Source organism: Schistocerca cancellata, chromosome 4 (genome assembly GCF_023864275.1).
Source record: "Schistocerca cancellata isolate TAMUIC-IGC-003103 chromosome 4, iqSchCanc2.1, whole genome shotgun sequence".
Lineage (NCBI taxonomy): Eukaryota > Metazoa > Arthropoda > Insecta > Orthoptera > Acrididae > Schistocerca > Schistocerca cancellata.
The window spans coordinates 835,279,185-835,297,142 of record NC_064629.1 but is presented as its reverse complement, the minus strand read 5'-3'; the positions used below and the strand labels follow the sequence as shown (position 1 = coordinate 835,297,142).

Sequence of the window (17,958 nt, the reverse complement as noted above, 5' to 3'; positions counted from 1 at the left end):
CTGGTCATACGTTAAATCAGTAAGTGGCTCGAAACAGCATATCCAGACACTCCGGGATGATGATGGCATTAAAAAACAGAGGATGACACGCGTAAAGCTGAAATACTAAACACCTTTATCCAAAGCTGTTTCACAGAGGAAGACCGCACTGCAGTTCCTTCTCTAAATCCTCGCACAAACGAAAAAATGGCTGACGTCGAAATAAGTGTCCAAGAAATAGAAAAGCAACTGGAATCACTCAACAGAGGAAAGTCCACTGGACCTGACGGGATACCAATTCGATTCTACACAGAGTACGCGAAAGAACTTGCCCCCCTTCTAACAGCCGTGTACCGCAAGTCTGTAGAGGAACGGAAGGTTCCAAATGAATGGAAAAGAGCACAGGTAGTCCTAGTCTTCAAGAAGGGTCGTCGAGCAGATGCGCAAAACTATAGACCTATATCTCTGACGTCGATCTCTTGTAGAATTTTAGAACATGTTTTTTGCTCGAGTATCATGTCGTTTCAGGAAACCCAGAATCTACTCTGTAGGAATCAACATGGATTCCGGAAACAGCGATCGTGTGAGACCCAACTCGCTTTATTTGTTCATGAGACCCAGAAAATATTAGATACAGGCTCCCAGGTAGATGCTATTTTCCTTGACTTCCGGAAGGCGTTCGATACAGTTCCGCACTGTCGCCTGATAAACAAAATAAGAGCCTACGGGATATCAGACCAGCTGTGTGGCTAGAATGAAGAGCTTTTAGCAAATAGAATACAGCATATTGTTCCCAATGGAGAGACGTCTACAGACGTTAAAGTAACCTCTGGGGTGCCACAGGGGAGTGTTATGGGACCATTGCTTTTCACAATATATATAAATGACCTAGTAGATAGTGTCGGAAGTTCCATGCGGCTTTTCGCGGATGATGCTGTAGTACACAGATAAGTTGCAGCATTAGAAAATTGTAGCGAAATGCAGGAAGATCTGCAGCGGATAGGCACTTGGTGCAGGGAGTGGCAACTGACCCTTAACATAGACAAATGTAATGTATTGCGAATACATAGAAAGAAGGATCCTTTATTGTATGATTATATGATAGCGGTGTTTCGAGAGGGTGCGTTTCTGGATGAGGTATTGAATATATTGCTTCCCCCTACTTATACCTCCCGAGGAGATCACGAATGTAAAATTAGAGAGATTCGAGCGCGCACGGAGGCTTTCCGGCAGTCGTCCTTCCCGCGAACCATACGCGACTGGAACAGAAAAGGGAGGTAATGACAGTGGCACGTAAAGTGCCCTCCGCCATACACCGTTGGGTGGCTTGCGGAGTATAAATGTAGATGTAGATGTTACTTCTGATAATATAATTTCAGGTCTTTCGAATACTTCTCATAATTTGGACATTCCAAATAATTCGACTGAACAGTCGAAACTTCAAGACTCAAATAATGGTAAACAGTCTTCATCAATGGTATTATCTTAGATGGGGGATGACGTTGATCGACTTATTGCCGTCGAGTAGCAAAGACGAAGTTGTAGCTCTAATGGGTATGGATACATGGACATATCACAGAAAAATTACACATCAACAAATGTCATTCTTCAGCAAACAAGATGTATTACTACATGATAAACATCCATATAACATAGAGTTTTAGGTCCACTGAACGCAACGGCAGGCATCTAACGCTTTACGTGTGGTTCGGAACAATGGCAAATAAGGAAAATATTAGAAGATCCTGGCTTGTTTCTTCGAAATAAAAAAATGCAACTTACTGTACTGCCCGCAAGGTAGATGTAGTCTATGAGTTCTTCGTTCTCCAGCAGTGGCCAACTTTTTATGGAACATTTTAAGGAGCGTGCATTAAATTTGGCTCTCCTTCGTCCGTCTTCATTTTATCACTATGTTGGCGACATATTTATGGACTAGCCACACAGCATAGAAACTCTTGAGAACTTCCTTGTACATATGAACAGCATGCACCCAAAGATCCAATTTACTGTCGAGACAGAGAAAGAAGGAAGGCTGCCATTTTTAGACATTTTGGTACAACGGAAGTCGGATGGACGTCTCGGCCACTCAGTGTACCGCAAGCCGATGCACACCGATCTACATCTTAGTGCCCAAAGTTTTCATCATCGAGGCTAGAAGGTCGCAGTTTTAAATACATTGATATCGGAGCAAAAATTATCTCTGATGAGAACCACTTGGATTCCGAAATTAGCCATCTGAAGTACGTGTTCCGAAACAATGGCTACGCTTCATGCAATATGAAGCCATTCTTCTCCAAGACAAGGAAACGTGAAAATGCCAGACTTTCACGTCACGAGCCAACGATTGTATTCTTTCCTTTCTGTGGCGCTATATCCAGCAAAACAGGCAGAGTCCTGGGAAGAAAAGGTATAAGACCTATTTTCCGATCTCCTAAGATGGTAAAGGAGATGCTACGACCTGTTAAGGACAGTGAAGGCCTCAGAATCCCTGGGATTTACAACATCCCTTGTGAGTGCGGGAGCAGTGACATCAGTCATTCCATCCACACCGTTTCTGACCCATGTGAAGAACTTTAACATCTGCAGAAATCTGCAGTTGCTGAACACAGTCTCACAAATACGAAATACTGCTTGACGAAACAAAAGTTTTGTCCCAGGCTCCTACAAAATTCGGCTTTTGTAATTAAAGAGGTTGTAGAAATAAGAATGTGCGAGAAGAACTTCAGCCGTGACAGCAGATATAGCCATGGCGGTGCATAGAAACGAGCTCTCGGTGCAGAGAAGAGGCAGACGTTGACATCATCTGCGACAGTATTAGGTAATTGCCGTCCAATCAAAAGCCGCCTATGAACGATATAAGGCCATTACAGCAGTGGTTTTGGCAGTCAGTTGCTCCTGACGTAGACGATGGAGATAATCGTCGAAAGCTCGACGTTTTACCCTGAACTGACATGGCAAGAAGTCCGAGAACGTTTCATACGACAGTGCCGTCGCCAAAGACTTCGTTCTCATATTCTACATGAAGGCACATGGACTAGAAAGGTAGGCGATTCCGGCAAGTAAGCTCTGATTGGTCAGCGACGTGTTACGTCACTTGGCAGCCAGCGCTGGCACAGTCGCGCACTGGAAATCTCACACGCTTAACCAGTTTTCATGTCTCTTTTCATTCGATTTTGAGCACCTCATTGATGGGATTCAAGATGATTCCAAAGAATTAGTTTTTGAAATATTCGAAAGGAAATGTTAAGCGGTAAAAGCACCGATAACGACACTTAATATCTAAGGCTAGCTGTAAATGATCGTCGCTAAAACTTACGGCTTAAGAACGCGACAACGGTAAATATTTCACAGTTTTACGTTCTACTTTAGTTCAGTCATAATTAGAGAATATTATGATAGAGATGACGAAACTTATTTGATGATGTTGACGTGGAAAATTTAACTCGAAGTTGCTGAAGACGACGCATTCCAGAGAAGATGCTTCGTTGCATCCCATTTGGCTCTGTAATTCAAAAATTTAATACGGATGAAAGTTTTCGTTCTTACATATAAATCAATTATTTTCTTTTTGATTGCGGGAAATCTTGGTTGTACTAGTGCTGCTCATGATTCCATCACACGTTTGCAACGTGAAATGTTTGCTGCATGAGAAAACGCAAAAATAATTTCGAAATTTGATATTGCAGCAAACCATCCAGGTGATGGAGAAGTAAGCCCACCTTTGGAAACTACACTTATCCAGTCTTGTTAGCAGTCAATTCTGCATCGATATGCAGCTGTGAAAAGTCAAAAAAGTGAATTTATTAATGTAACTAGCTCCCGCAGCACGAAATACCTTTGAACAGTGGAGTTTCTTAAAACATCCCGCACTTTATCAATATGGATTTTACCTATACAAATGTAATCCCGGAATTTCATTACTCTCCATTAACTAGTTTTTGGTGTTGCTATTTTTTCCGTCAGTGTATAACGCTTCAAAGGGACTTGCGTGGCCCTCTAAGGTGGCGACTAATATTTGGTGCGGTGAACGTACTTTGAGCAAAGCAAAAATAATTTTCGGAAAAATATTGCAACTGTTCAGAACATTACTACTCCGGAGGTAATATACAGTATTTTCCACGTAAAGTGGACTCTACCAGTATTTAATGTTTAGCATAAGACGGAAAAATTCTAGAAATATGAATATCCCAATGCGGATGAAACTCTTGAGTACGATTACTGTCACTGAACATGATTGCAATTTCTGTCTAAAGTTTTCACAAGATGTCAAGTTCCTCTGACAAGGAATGTTGCGCTTTACTTGAGAATTGACTGGAAAGCAATCTGCTCATTTTTACGACTCATTGACGTTTTCTCACATTTAGATGGAACTATTGCTTCTATATTTAGAACTCTGATCTTCTGAATACCTTTTCGTGCCCACTTCCTTGCCGTCGTCTTGAATGACCGTACACTTTTTAAGGCGTCTATGCTGCACCTTTGTGCTAGAGTGTGAAACAGAGCATCAGATGGTTCAAATGGCTCTGAGCACTATGGGACTTAACAGCTATGGTCATCAGTCCCCTAGAACTTAGAACTACTTAAACCTAACTAACCTAAGGACATCACACAACACCCAGTCATCACGAGGCAGAGAAAATCCCTGACCCTGCCGGGAATCGAACCCGGGAACCCGGGCGCGGGAAGCGAGAACGCTACCGCACGACCACGAGCTGCGGACAAACAGATCATCAGGTGATGGTCTTATAAGGTGTACAATACTGGGTAATTAAAAGAAAATAGTTCCTCGTCCACGCCGTTCTGGTCGCCATGTCATCCCATTCATTCCTTGCGGCGGCGTCATTCGGATGTGGACGGTGGTGGGGGGGGGGGGGGGGGGTGTCAGCGCGCACCACTCTGCCGGCCGTTTCGCAGACTGCACACCGTGGAGCCGCCACTACTCGGTCGAGAAAGCTCCTCAATTGACGCCATGAGGCTGAGTGCTCCTCGTACCAAGAAAAAAATTTGGCAGTACTGGGAATCCCAGCCCGGGTCCTTCACATGGCAGCCATCTATGTTTACCATAATACTGAGTAATTCAATTTTCAAATTTATGAAAATGAAGAGAAGTCTTAATTTCACATATCTAAGACGCCAACCGCAGATCGCACCGCAAACGATCCTAACGCTACAACTACAACTAATGCAGTTGACTAGGTTCGAACTAGGAGGACTGAAGTGCTTACCGTTCAACTGAATGGGAAGTAATTTGCTGTTAGACTGGCATTTGCTAGCAACTGCTTCGGTAGACATATTAATACTCATTGCGAGCTGAACTCACGGCAGTAGAGCCGTCGATTGCTATGAAAACTTGAATAACGACATTTACATAGCTGAGAAGGTAATCTGCTAAAAGGAAGATACTCAACGTGATAGCAAGAGTAAGTAAATAATTTTGGCAGGATGTTTTACGTCGTATAGAACATGTGGGTAACTCACACATGCGCAAGAAGACTAATTTTCAGTATGCTCACTTGATTGCATAGCACTAGAGTAACAAGTGAGTGGGGAACATTTCATCTGCCCTAAATATATTACAAAATGTCTACAGACAAAAGCTGATCATTCTCAGCACACATCATGATCCCTAGTGACTTAACAGTTGTTTCTGCACACCATTTCCGGCCTGGTTCAGCAACAGTAATCCAATTTTCAAATAAAAAGAAAATATCTGTTGTAGATATTTATTTTACAAGTGAGACGTTTCGCGTTAGTGGCACATCGTCAGAAATTCTGCAGATTAACTATAACGTATTTATGACATAAAGTTGTGATTACGAGCCTATCCGTCCTATGCTACGTAACTATTCACTTAAGTAACTTGCCTTAGATAGCGTAAACCGCACTGGTCAAAAAGTAAACACTGAATGGAGTGTAACCGCAGTCGTCAAATATAAAAACGGAAGTCTGAAAAGGGAAATAATTTTTTATAAAAATACCTTCTCAAACACAACTACTAGAACGGACTTTCCGTATCTGTTGGCGCAAAGAACCAAACCGGCAGCTATTACACAGTCACACTCACCAAATATCGGAGAAAACTGGTGTGGACAGGATTGCGAAGGACAGGCATATCGCACAACACTAGACAATATCTGCGCTGTTCTGATGTGAATGAACAGTTGACTGTAAGCGCCAAGCGATGGCACTATTCGTGTGTGGTATATGGCCCTCGTTACTCATTGAACGATAATTAAAAAACAGTACTACAAGTCAGTGCCAGTAGTACATAGTTCAAATAAATTAATGGATATTAAATGATACCTTAAAAGTAGTTAAAATAACATGAGCACTTACTAGGAGGTAGCTGCGAAAAGCAGTTCTTCGTTTGCGGAGGATCTAAATGTTAGCGGGCACGCCGAACTAACAACAGATTGTTTGCAAATCATTCACATGGCAAAGTTTACTCTACTGGGGGAGTTGGATCATTAAAATTTTTGAGACATTGGTAAGATTTGAGTCTCAAAGAGGAACTTGTCACTAAGAACAGCATTTATATAACACTATGATGACAGCTTTACAAAAGTTTCATTAGCCTCTATGGTTAAGCAACCGCCAGCAGGACTTTCGTTTGTCACCCATGAGTATGAACTCGTGTATACTCCTCTGCTTTTCAACTTCATAATTGTTTTAACTACTTTTAAGGTATTATTTAATAACTATTAATTTATTATTAATTATTATTAATTATTACTATTTATTACATGTATTTATTACATACACTTCTGGCACTGTCTTGTACCATTGTTTTTAATTATCCTTCAATATGTAAATGATAACAAATAACAGGCACCGCGAGCTCCATAGATTGGCGCTTTCAGTCAGCTGTTCATTCGCGTTAGAACAGTAAGCGACACGCTGTCGCACCCAACACGCTTCACAGCGCATATTGTCTGCTGTTGGGCAATATGCCTGTTCACTGCAGTCCTATCCACACGCCGGGTTTCTCCATGATTTGGTGAGTGTGACTGTCTAATAACTCCAGGTTTGGTTCTTCGTGCTCACAGATACGGAAAGGCCGTTATGTTTTAGTAGGAATTTTTATAAAAAATTAGTTCCCTTTTCAGGCTTCCACTTTTATATTTGACGATTGTGGTTACACTCCACTCAATGTTTACTTTTTGACTAGGACGGTTCACGCTGTCTAAGGCAAGCTCTTTCTATAAGTTACTCAAGTCAATAGATACTTAACAGCGGTTGGATAGGCTCGTGGCCACAACCTTAGGTAATACGTAAACTATTGCAAATTTACAGAAATTCTGAAGATGCGCCACCAACCCGAAACGCATCAATTTTAAAATAAATATCTGCAAATGAGACTGGCTTAAAAGTTTTTAAAACGTCATTAGGACAATAGGTACCCACCAATTGCAAAATTCACTAACCAGCTGTGCAGTGTATCAGCATTGTCTCCGTGGTCAAGCGGTAGATCATAAAACACACATCATACTGACAAATGCATGAAATGTTTCAAGAGGTCAAGAAGAAGAGCAGTTCCTTAAGGGTCGGCTGGGTGGACAATTTCGTCTTGAAAAGTTCATATGCATTAGCGTCCAATATCCAGTAGATACGGAAATTCAGGTGCTTGAACTCGACGCCTCCATTACCGATACAGTGCAAATGTCTGAAAGAGATAGCGAAGCGCTTGCGGGGAAAAAGCGTCACTCACTCACCCCCGACAAAGATTTTTTTGCAGTATCGTTCTTCCTTCTTCACCGCGCCTCCTCCCAGTACTATACAACTCCTAGTTTTTCACTAGCTCACCCCTAGTACTTCTTGCTTAGACTCCCTACCAAACGATAGTCGTACGCTCTCCTTGTTGGCTGCTATTGCAATGTTAGCACCAGAGCTATCACGAGTATCATTTACGACAGTGCTGGACAGTTATTGGCAGCAGTTCACCACATCCATCACAGATATTGCCATAAGTTCGGCTACAGTGTCCCCACACGAACTTCAGCTGCATCATTTCCTATGTCACGAAATTTTCCGTTTGTGCTGGCACGCTGCATCCTCTGTGATCAGTACAGTTATTGTAATCAATTCCCTAATATCAGAGAACATGTTATAGTACGTAATGAACTGTGTGAAATTGTTTGATTTCCACAGCGTTTCTATTCTTGCGGCATCGTGTCCCTGATCAGGACTGGGGTGTGATTGCCTGTACGCTTGCGAACACAGTGCAACAACGAGACTCATTGTTGGGTCGCGAGAAGCATTGAGCTCCAGTGCAGTTGTCGGTCACTAATGACACATTTGCCAGAGCAGGCCATACGGCGGAAGTGTTTCCGGCACAGTTTCTGAAGGTCGCCCTTCGTGGAAACAGCGACTGCGGATTCAGAGATAGGTTCCAAATTGAGGCAACCTACATGGACTAGCTCAAAAAGTTTCGGTGCATGGGAGTATAATACAGAATTAGAAGATAGTTCCAAAACCCGTATAAACTTGAAATTTAGTATATGAATAGGTCCCGTGTAATAAGAAATTATATCTTATATATAATTATATATATTTACTGGCCAAGATTGGTTACAGAATTGGACCAATAGTTAAGCAGCAGGATACATCTAGTGGAAATTACGTACAATTTTTCATTTTCCAACCAAACATCGGCAATGGTAAAAGGATCTTTGACTTAACAATATGTTAACCGGCTGCAATGTATTTGCTTTTACAATATCATACAATAGATTAACGGCTGGCACTAAGAATTGCGAGCCAATAATTTACCGTCTACGAATTTATAAATTGTTCATCTCTAATAAAATGGTCACTGGAGCTTACAAAATTACGTTTCTTCTTTACGTTTTCCCATTAATGACTCTCCCATTTGGTTTTACTACCTGTTGAACGGTCCCTCTTTCGATACATGAACTAGTTACCGTGCCCTGAAATACGCAAGCAGACGGAACGAACTGTCTCGTTTTTGTTCTACCGTGGCGTGCCCAAGTCGCTGATATGAATTGCGAAACCCGGTAAGCAGGTCATCGGAACAGTCGGGATAATTTTATTCCGACCACTGTACTTGCGCCGGAGGAAAAGCGTCGGCATTTTTATAGAAGATCCCATAGAGGGCATCTTGTGCCTCATTTTAATGTCACTGGCTTATTGTTTTATTGTTCTTTTGTACATCCTTTATATTTTTAAGCGTCATTAGCTTTATTCATATTGTATCTAATTATATATGACCATAAGTTCGGCTACAGTGTCCCCACACAAACTTCAGCTGCATCCTTTCCTATGTCACGAAATTTTCCATTTGTGCTGGCACGCTGCGTCCTCTGTGATCTTGCCTCTTTTGTATATAATGATTACTACGTTCCGATTAAAAAATTGTAGGCCACATTTTTGTATATTTGACTGGAAACTGAACGTATCCATCTTCACACCGTTACTATGGTTACTCCTGAGGTGCCTTTAAGCCATCTTTGATCTACAGATGTTACATTCATGTCCCCAGAGAGGACATCTTGTGTCTAATTTCAATGTCAATGTTTTATTGTTTTGTCGTTTTTTTGTACTAATTTTATATTTTTTAGCGTCATTGGTACTGTTCCTCTTCTTATTCTTTTGCTTGAGCCTTTGTCCCGCAGTCTTCGCAGGATCGGCACAGTTACAATCGGATTTGGCATGGTTAATTCGAAGGGGTGGCCGGATGCCCTTCCTGCCACTACCCTGTACCCCTGGAACAGAATCAGTGTATGTCAGCTGTCTGCGTCTAGTGTAAATCATGAAAGAGTGAAAACGTGTTGCAAATGTCTACGAATCGTGTAACTGAGGCGGGACGCGGGGACCAGCTCGGTATTCACCTAGTGGGATGGGGAAAACCGCCTAAAAACCACATCCAGGCTGGCCGGCACACCGGCCCTCGTTGGTAAACCGCTGGGCGGATTCGATCCGGGGCCGGCGGGCCTACCCGAGTCCAGGAAGCAGCGCATTAGCACTCTCGTCTAACTTGGCGGGTCGTCATTGGTACTGTTCCTATTGTAACTAATATAGTTACTATTACCTGTTTTGTATAAAATGGTGATTACGTTCTCAGTCAAAATTTGTGAGCCACATTTCTATATCTTTGGCTAGAAATGGCAAAATATGGATTTCATACCATTACTATGGCTACTGGTGGCGCCTTTGTAGGTAATATTTGCACAACAAAATGTCAAACACGAATTCTCATAGAGGGCACTTTTGGTCTAGCTCGAATGTTAATGGTTTATTTCTTTATTACGCTTATTTCTCATGTTCTTTTATTATATTTTATGCAAGCCTATTTTTATACTTACGTGACTGTGGTCGTAAGCCAAATATTTCATACTACAACTGTATTTTTACTGACGTTATCCGTATCTGACGGCCTCCGACTATCACTGCCATAATGCTGGAGATGGTGGGCGGAGCTTTCGCTCTTTATGCGACGGCAGTTGTATGTCACACAGTTGCTGCTTTCAAACCAGACTAGAGCAGTTAGTGGTCCATGTCACAATTTCCAGCAGTCAGCAAGGGTATCTCGCCTTCTATTTATACAGCAGTAATATTAATACAACTTTCATGTTACTCCATTTACACAGTATGTAACGGTCTGAGGATGATAAGACTTTGATCAAAACCGGTCACCTTTTTTTAAAAATAAAATAAAATGGTTTATGCGTTCTAGATTGTTTTTATTATATTTTAATAAGATTTTATGACCGTGACATCTCCTAAAACATTTTCCAAAAATTTTAAACTACGACAGTAACTAGCCCCACAGTGTATCCTCGGGATAATCAGTAAGGCTCACGCAAAGTCACTGTATGGAGCACGCGAAGTATAGGTGCCATCTAGTGAGACGAAAGGAAAACAAAATTTGCAACCAAGAACATCCACAGTTCATTGTGTGGCAACTTTAAATGGTTGCCTGCCTCGGTGATGGATGCATTTCCCTATCACGTGAAAAAAAAATCCTAGATATGATGAAAATGGAGAATCTGATTTTTCTCGATGGCTGTCAATCCGAAGATGCAATTTGTTTCACAGATCGAAGAGCTTCGACAACGTTCATATGGTTCAAATGGCTCTGAGCACTTTGGGACTCAACATCTGTGGTCATCAGTCCCCTAGAACTTAGAACTACTTAAACCTAACTAACCTAAGGACATCACACACATCCATGCCCGAGGCAGGATTCGAACCTGCGACCGTAGCGGTCACGCGGTTCCAGACTGACGCGCCTAGAACCGCACGGCCACACCGGCCAGCCTTCGACAACGTACTGTATTACTTAATCGCTACTGCAGTATACAACTAAGAAGACCGTTACGTAAGTGACCGTTGAGAGCAGTTTTACCGAGATGAGTCACGAGTCCGATTCACACATGGCTGTCAACGGCGAGCAAAAATACCACGCTATTTGCGAGTCAACTCACAACTAATAATCGAAGCTAAGTAGCCGAAAATCAACGCAAAACAATCTAAATTAATTACCAAGCGGAACTCCAAATCTAAAGTGCGGTCGTCGTACATAAACTGTGTATGTTGTGCAGCTGATAGTCAAATACTACAGAGCGAACTGGTCTTAGGAGACTACATGGTAATCGGCTTTTGTATTTTTTTTTTTTTTTGTATATTTATCGCACGTGAAGTTCAGAGCTCAAACATCATTATCCACAAATAGTTCGATGAGACTCTCAAAAATTCTCTAAAAAATAGACTTTGACATTTTTACAGCGTCTTTAATACCCTAAACTAAGAGCAGTTATTCTGATGGAATGTGTGGCTCTGTGGTAGAATGCTTGTGTACCACATGGAGATACCATGCTCAATTACCGGCTGATGCAAATTTTTAAATAAATTTGCATGTTTTATGTGCATTTCTATGAAGCATAAAATTAAAACAGAATGTGAATCTGTAATACTTTTCAAATTTAAATAATCTTTTTTAAAAGATCGGTAATTAATAATTTATATTAGGTCTCCAACTTTGCTTCCGCCGTTTTGCGATAGTGGGGCCCATGTGGTTGGTCATAGGTGTAATGCAATACGTTTAGACGTCTGTGAACATAATGCCATAAAAATATTAGTAAATTTATGATTGCATCATAAGGTTGTTCTCGATTAAGTACGTCAACTTACGCACCCATTTCTCGCCATTTGTGGGACGTTTTAATTTTCTGCTTTAACACGAATAAATCTGCCGCTGTGGCTCTTAAAAATCTGGGTAAGACCGATGGTGAGGGAACTATTAGTGGAAGGACGTGCAGAGAATGTTTTCAACGCCTTACGAACGGTGGTTTTGATGTCGAAGACGGCATGGCGGTGGAAGACAGAACGTTTTCGTAGCTAGTGAAACAGACGAAGACAGTCACTATAAGGTATAGGTATGGAGATTTAACACTTGTTAATGGATATGCACCAACAAACGTAGGAACAGACACCACACATTCATATAATTGATTCGTCTAGAGGAGGAGCAATGGACCTACCTTCTTCAGTGCGGACGCACCAATATGTCCAACTTCCTGTGGGAATCTATGACTAGCGAGCATGGAGGAAGTGGACAGGGACTGCGAATAGATAGTGCTCGGTGGGAATGTGGGTCGGCTGTGAGGCGTGCAGAGATGGTCCGTCCAGTTGCGATAGCACTGTGTCCTGGATGGCGCAGTGGTTAACGCCCCTGCCTAGTAATCAGGAGATCCTGGGTTCGAATCCCGGTCCGGCACACATTTTCGCTGATTCTACGTAATGTCGCGATGCAGCTGATGTCAGTAGCCTCTTCCCTTTCCTTCTTCCCCCCCCCCCCCCCGCCATCCACCTTCAATTTACGTATAAGAAATTGAAGTAACTCAACAGAGTGCAGATAGAAAACTGAAGAACGATAAGGCACCAGGAGAAGATAGGATAACTGCAGAGGTGTTGAAGACAGCAGGTGGAATGCTTCAGAAAGGGATACACAGTCTCATAAGTGAAGTATGGAGAAAGGAGGAAATCCGGAAAGAGTGGAGGTCACCTACCATTATCCCACTGCACAAAAAGAACACTAAAAGGGTCTGTAGTAATTATAAAGGTATTTCTTTACTAAGTGTATCATACAAACTGCTATCATTAATGATTTTTGAAAGGCTGAAGCGTTTTTCTGAAGATATTGTTGGAAAGTACAACGAAGGTTTTGGGAGGAATATCAACCATGGATCAAATTTTCACCAGGAGACAAATCCAGGAGAAGTGCTGAGACTTCAGTCATCAGTTCCTGGTAATATTTGGAAAATTCTCAAAGGCGTATGGCAGTATACACAGTTCAAGTATGTATAATATCAAAATGGTTCAAATGGCTCTAAGCACTATGGGACTTAACATCTGAGGTCATCAGGCCCTTAGACTTAGAACTATTTAAACCTAACTAACCTAAGGACATCACATACAGCCATGTCCGAGGCAGGATTCGAACCTGCGACCGTATGTACAACATCCTGAGGGAGCTTCGCATACCAAAGAGGTATGGTGAAATACCAGAGGGAGCTATCCAAGGAATTCAACGTCAGAACAGGTGTGAGACAAGGCGATGCCATTTCAACATTGCTTTTTAATTTGGTCCTGGAGGAAATAATTCGGGAAATGAAAAGAGAGGGTAAAGGGGTGAATCTTAATGGAAGAACACAGCTATTGGAATATGCAGACGACATTGCAGCCATAGCGGAATGAGGGGAAGAGATGGCAGGAACGGTAGGGGACTCAGCAAAGAATGCCAGTAAGACTGGACTGAAGATCAATATGCAGGAGACTGAAACGGCAGAAGTATCCAGAGAAGCCCCTAATAATGCCCCATTACAGGTTGGAATATGGAGTATAACCAGAGTGGAAAATTTTAAACACCTCGACGCCTAGTTCAACGGGTATATACCCTAAATCAAGAAATCAACGTATTATCAGTGAATCTAAAACATATTTCAGTCTGGAGCAGATAATGTCATCAAAAAATCTGTCCATTAAAACCAAATGTAAGGCATATACTGCAGTGATAATAACGATGTTGTTGCATGGGACAGAAAGGTTAAGTACCACAACAAAATGAAGAGAACCTGCTGATCTTTGAACAGAAAATCACGAGAAAGATTTCTGGACTAATCTGCGAAGAGAACGCATGGAGACGCAGAACAGACCGGGAACTGTACGACCTAATGAAACAACCGAACATTGTGTAGAAAATGAAAGCGCAGAGAATAGGCCTGGCAGGGCACATTGCTAGAAGGCCAGAAACGAGTTGGGCTTATGGGAAAACTATATATAACTCGCCCAATTGGAATACCAACGAAGCGATGGGAGGATGAACTATAGAAGGACCTTCAGCAGTTGGGCGTCCGTGAGAACTGGATACAAAGTGCACAATATTGCCATCTATGGAGAAACAATTTGAAGTCGGCGCATGATCTTCGGAGTCCATGGTTGCCGATATATACAGGGTGGCCCACTGATCGTGACCGGGCCAAACATCTCACGAAATAAGCGTCAAACGAAAAACTACAAAGAACGAAACTCGTCCAGCTTGAGGAGGGAAACCAGATGGCGCTATGGTTGGCCCGCTAGATGGCGCTGCCATAGATCGAACGGATATAAACTGCGTTTTTTAAAATAGGAACCCACATTTTTAATTACATATTCGTGTAGTACGTAAAGAAATATGAATGTTTTAGTTGGACCACTTTTTTCGCTTTGTGGTAGATGGCGCTGTAATAGTCACAAACATATGGCTCACAACTTTAGACTAACACTTGGTAACAGGTATGTTTTTTTAAATTAAAATACAGAACGTAGGTACGTTTGAACATTTTATTTCGGTTGTTCCAATGTGATACATATACCTCTGTGAACTTATCATTTCTGTGAACGCATGCTGTTACAGCGTGATTACTTGTAAATACCACATTAATGCAATAAATGCTCAAAATGATGTCCGTCAACCTCAATGCATTTGGCAATACGTGTAACGACATACCTCTCAACAGCGAGTACTTCGCCTTCTGGAATGTTCGCACATGCATTGACAATGCGCTGACGCATATTGTCAGGTGTTGTTGGTGGATCACGATAGCAAATATCCTTCAACTTTCCCCACAGAAAGAAATCCGGGGACGTCAGATCCGGTGAACGTGCGGGCCATAGTATGGTGCTTCGACGAACAATCCACCTATCATGAAATATGCTATTCAATACCTCTTCAACCGCACGCGAGCTATGTGCCGGACATCCATCATGTTGGAAGTACACCGCCATTCTGTCATTCAGTGAAACATCTTGTAGTAACATCGGTAGAACATTACGTAGGAAATCAGCATACATTGCACCATTTAGATTGCCATCGGTAAAATTGGGGCCAATTATCCTTCCTCCCATAATGCCGCACCATACATTAACCCGCCAATGTCGCTGATGTTCCATTTGTCGCAGCCATCGTGGATTTTCCGTTGCCCAATAGTGCATATTATACCGGTTTACGTTACCACCGATGGTGAATGACACTTCGGCGCTAAATAGAACGCGTGCAAAAAATCTGTCAGCGTCCCGCAATTTCTCTTGTGCCCTGTGGCAGAACTGTAGACGACGTTCAAAGTCGCCGCCATGCTATTCCTGGTGCACAGAAACATGGTACGGGTGCAATCGATGTTGATGTAGCATTCTCAACACCGACGTTTTTGAGATTCCCGATTCTTGCGCAGTTTGTCTGCTACTGATGTGCGGATTAGCCGCGACAGCAGCTAAAACACCTACTTGGGCATCGTCATTTGTTGCAGGCCGTGGTTGACGTTTCACATGTGGCTGAACACTTCCTGTTTCCTTAAATAACGTAACTACTCGGCGAACGGTCCGGACACTTGGATGATATCGTCCAAGATACCGAGCAGCATACATAGCACACGCCCGTTGGGCATTTTGATCACAATATCCATACATCAACACTATATCGACCTTTTCCGCAATTGGTAATCGGTCCATTTTAACACGGGTAATGTATCACGAAGCAAATACCGTCCGCACTGGCGGAATGTTACGCGATACCACGTACTTGTACTCTTGTGACTATTACAGCGCCATCTATCACAAAGCGAAAAAAGTGGTCCAAGTAAAACATTCATATTTCTTTACGTACTACACGAATATGTAATAAAAAATTGGGGTTCGTATTTTTAAAAAACGCAGTTGATATCCGTTCGACCTATGGCAGCGCCAGCTAGCGGCCAACCACAGCGCCATCTGGTTTCCCCCTTCAAGCTAGACAAGTTTCGTTGTTTGTAGTTTTTTCGTTTGATGCTTATTTCGTGAGATATTTGGCCCGGTCACAATCAATGGACCATCCTGTATATGTATGTTTATATACAAGGTGTCCATAATTAAAGTTCGGGATTCAAAACGCTGTAGAAAGAGAACCAGTGCTCAGAATAACGTCAATTATGAGCAGTATATTATTGGCACAGAAGGAAACTTTGTGAAAAATAAATAAATAAATCAATCAATGAATTAATTAATGGAGGAAAATTTGACCAATAGATGGCGCTGAAAGCGTCAGAATATGCACACCAATAGACGCGCGGCACACGGCTGCTCCTCAGTTTGTGTCCGAGACACCAAGCCCGACTGTCGCCATGAAGAACCACGCGCTGCTGGTAATGCTCTTTTACAAGAACGGTGACTGTGCAGACCCTGCAGAACTTCCGAACACTCAGGAGTATGAAAAAAGGCATTGGTCCGATGTCTGCTATGGGTCTGGAGAAAATGATTACAAAATTCGAAAATACAGGTTCTTTTGAAGTGCAATGTGGCAGAGAGGGGAAAGCAGTTGATCCGACGTCAGTCGAAGATGTGGCCACAGCATTGCCGGAGCGGTGTGGTGCAAATATGTAGTGCACGAGGAATTGCTCGAACGTTGGACATGCCTATGATCTGTGTGCATAAAATCCTACGATACGTTCTGCATTAGGATTCATACAAAATCACCCATGTTCAGGAGCTGCTTTCTGCTGACCTACCAGCAATACAAACGTTCGTTCTGGAGTTTCTTGCTCACATGGAAACGGACAATGAGTGGCGATGGAACATTCTGTGCACAGACGAAGCGCATTTCTATCTCCAACGAAATTTTAAATTTGTGGTAAGTTCCTATGGGACCAAACTGCTGAGGTCATCGGTCCCTAGGCTTACACACTACTTAATCTAACTCAAACTAACTTACGCTAAGGACAACACACACACCCATGCCCGAGGGAGGACTCGAATCTCCGATGGGGGGAGCCGTACGGACCGTGGCAAGGCGCCCAAGACGGCTCCAACGAAATGTCTATGCAGAATTGCAGAATATGGACGAAGGCAAAATCCGCACGCACATCAACCAATACCACTTCATCCTGCAAAGGTGACTGTGTGATGTGGCTTGAGGGCATCATTTATTATAGGGCCGTAATTTTTCGAGGAGATGAGTACTGATGGACCTATTCCCTGTACCGTCACTGGTAAACGCTATGACAATCATTTACGCACCAACGCCATTCCAATCTTTCAACAGCGTGTATATGTGGACAGGATCATTTTTATGCAAGATGGCGCTTCTCGGCACATAGCACAGCCAGTGAAGCGGCTGCTACAGAGGCATTTCGGAAATGCTAGAATTATCATTTCCCCTACAACCTGGCCATACAAATCACCTGATCTTAATCCGTGTGGCTGGTGGCTTTATCTGAAAGATATTGTTTTCAGTGCTCCAATTAACGAACGTGGCTGAATTGAAGGCACGCACTGTGCAACGCATTCTGAACGTGATTCCCGAGACGTTCCAGTCTGTTGAGGGATATGTTGTTCCTCGATTTGAACTTGTGGCAGAAAACGGTGGACAGCATACTGAAAATGTCTTGCGCCAGTCTCACGAAAATTGGAAACCATTGTCATTTTGGCCCCAAGACAATTAATAGCCGATGT

General features: G+C 42.5%; 1 protein-coding gene and 1 non-coding gene across 7 annotated transcripts in view; one reads left to right on the top strand and one right to left on the bottom strand.

The window, feature by feature from the left end:
• Positions 1 to 17,958, bottom strand: part of LOC126184907 (organic cation transporter protein) — a 396,150-nt gene that overhangs the window by 171,723 nt on the left and 206,469 nt on the right. The window lies entirely within an intron of this gene.
• Positions 12,643 to 12,717, top strand: Trnat-agu (transfer RNA threonine (anticodon AGU)). Its single transcript has one exon. It is a non-coding gene; the product is annotated as a tRNA-Thr (tRNA).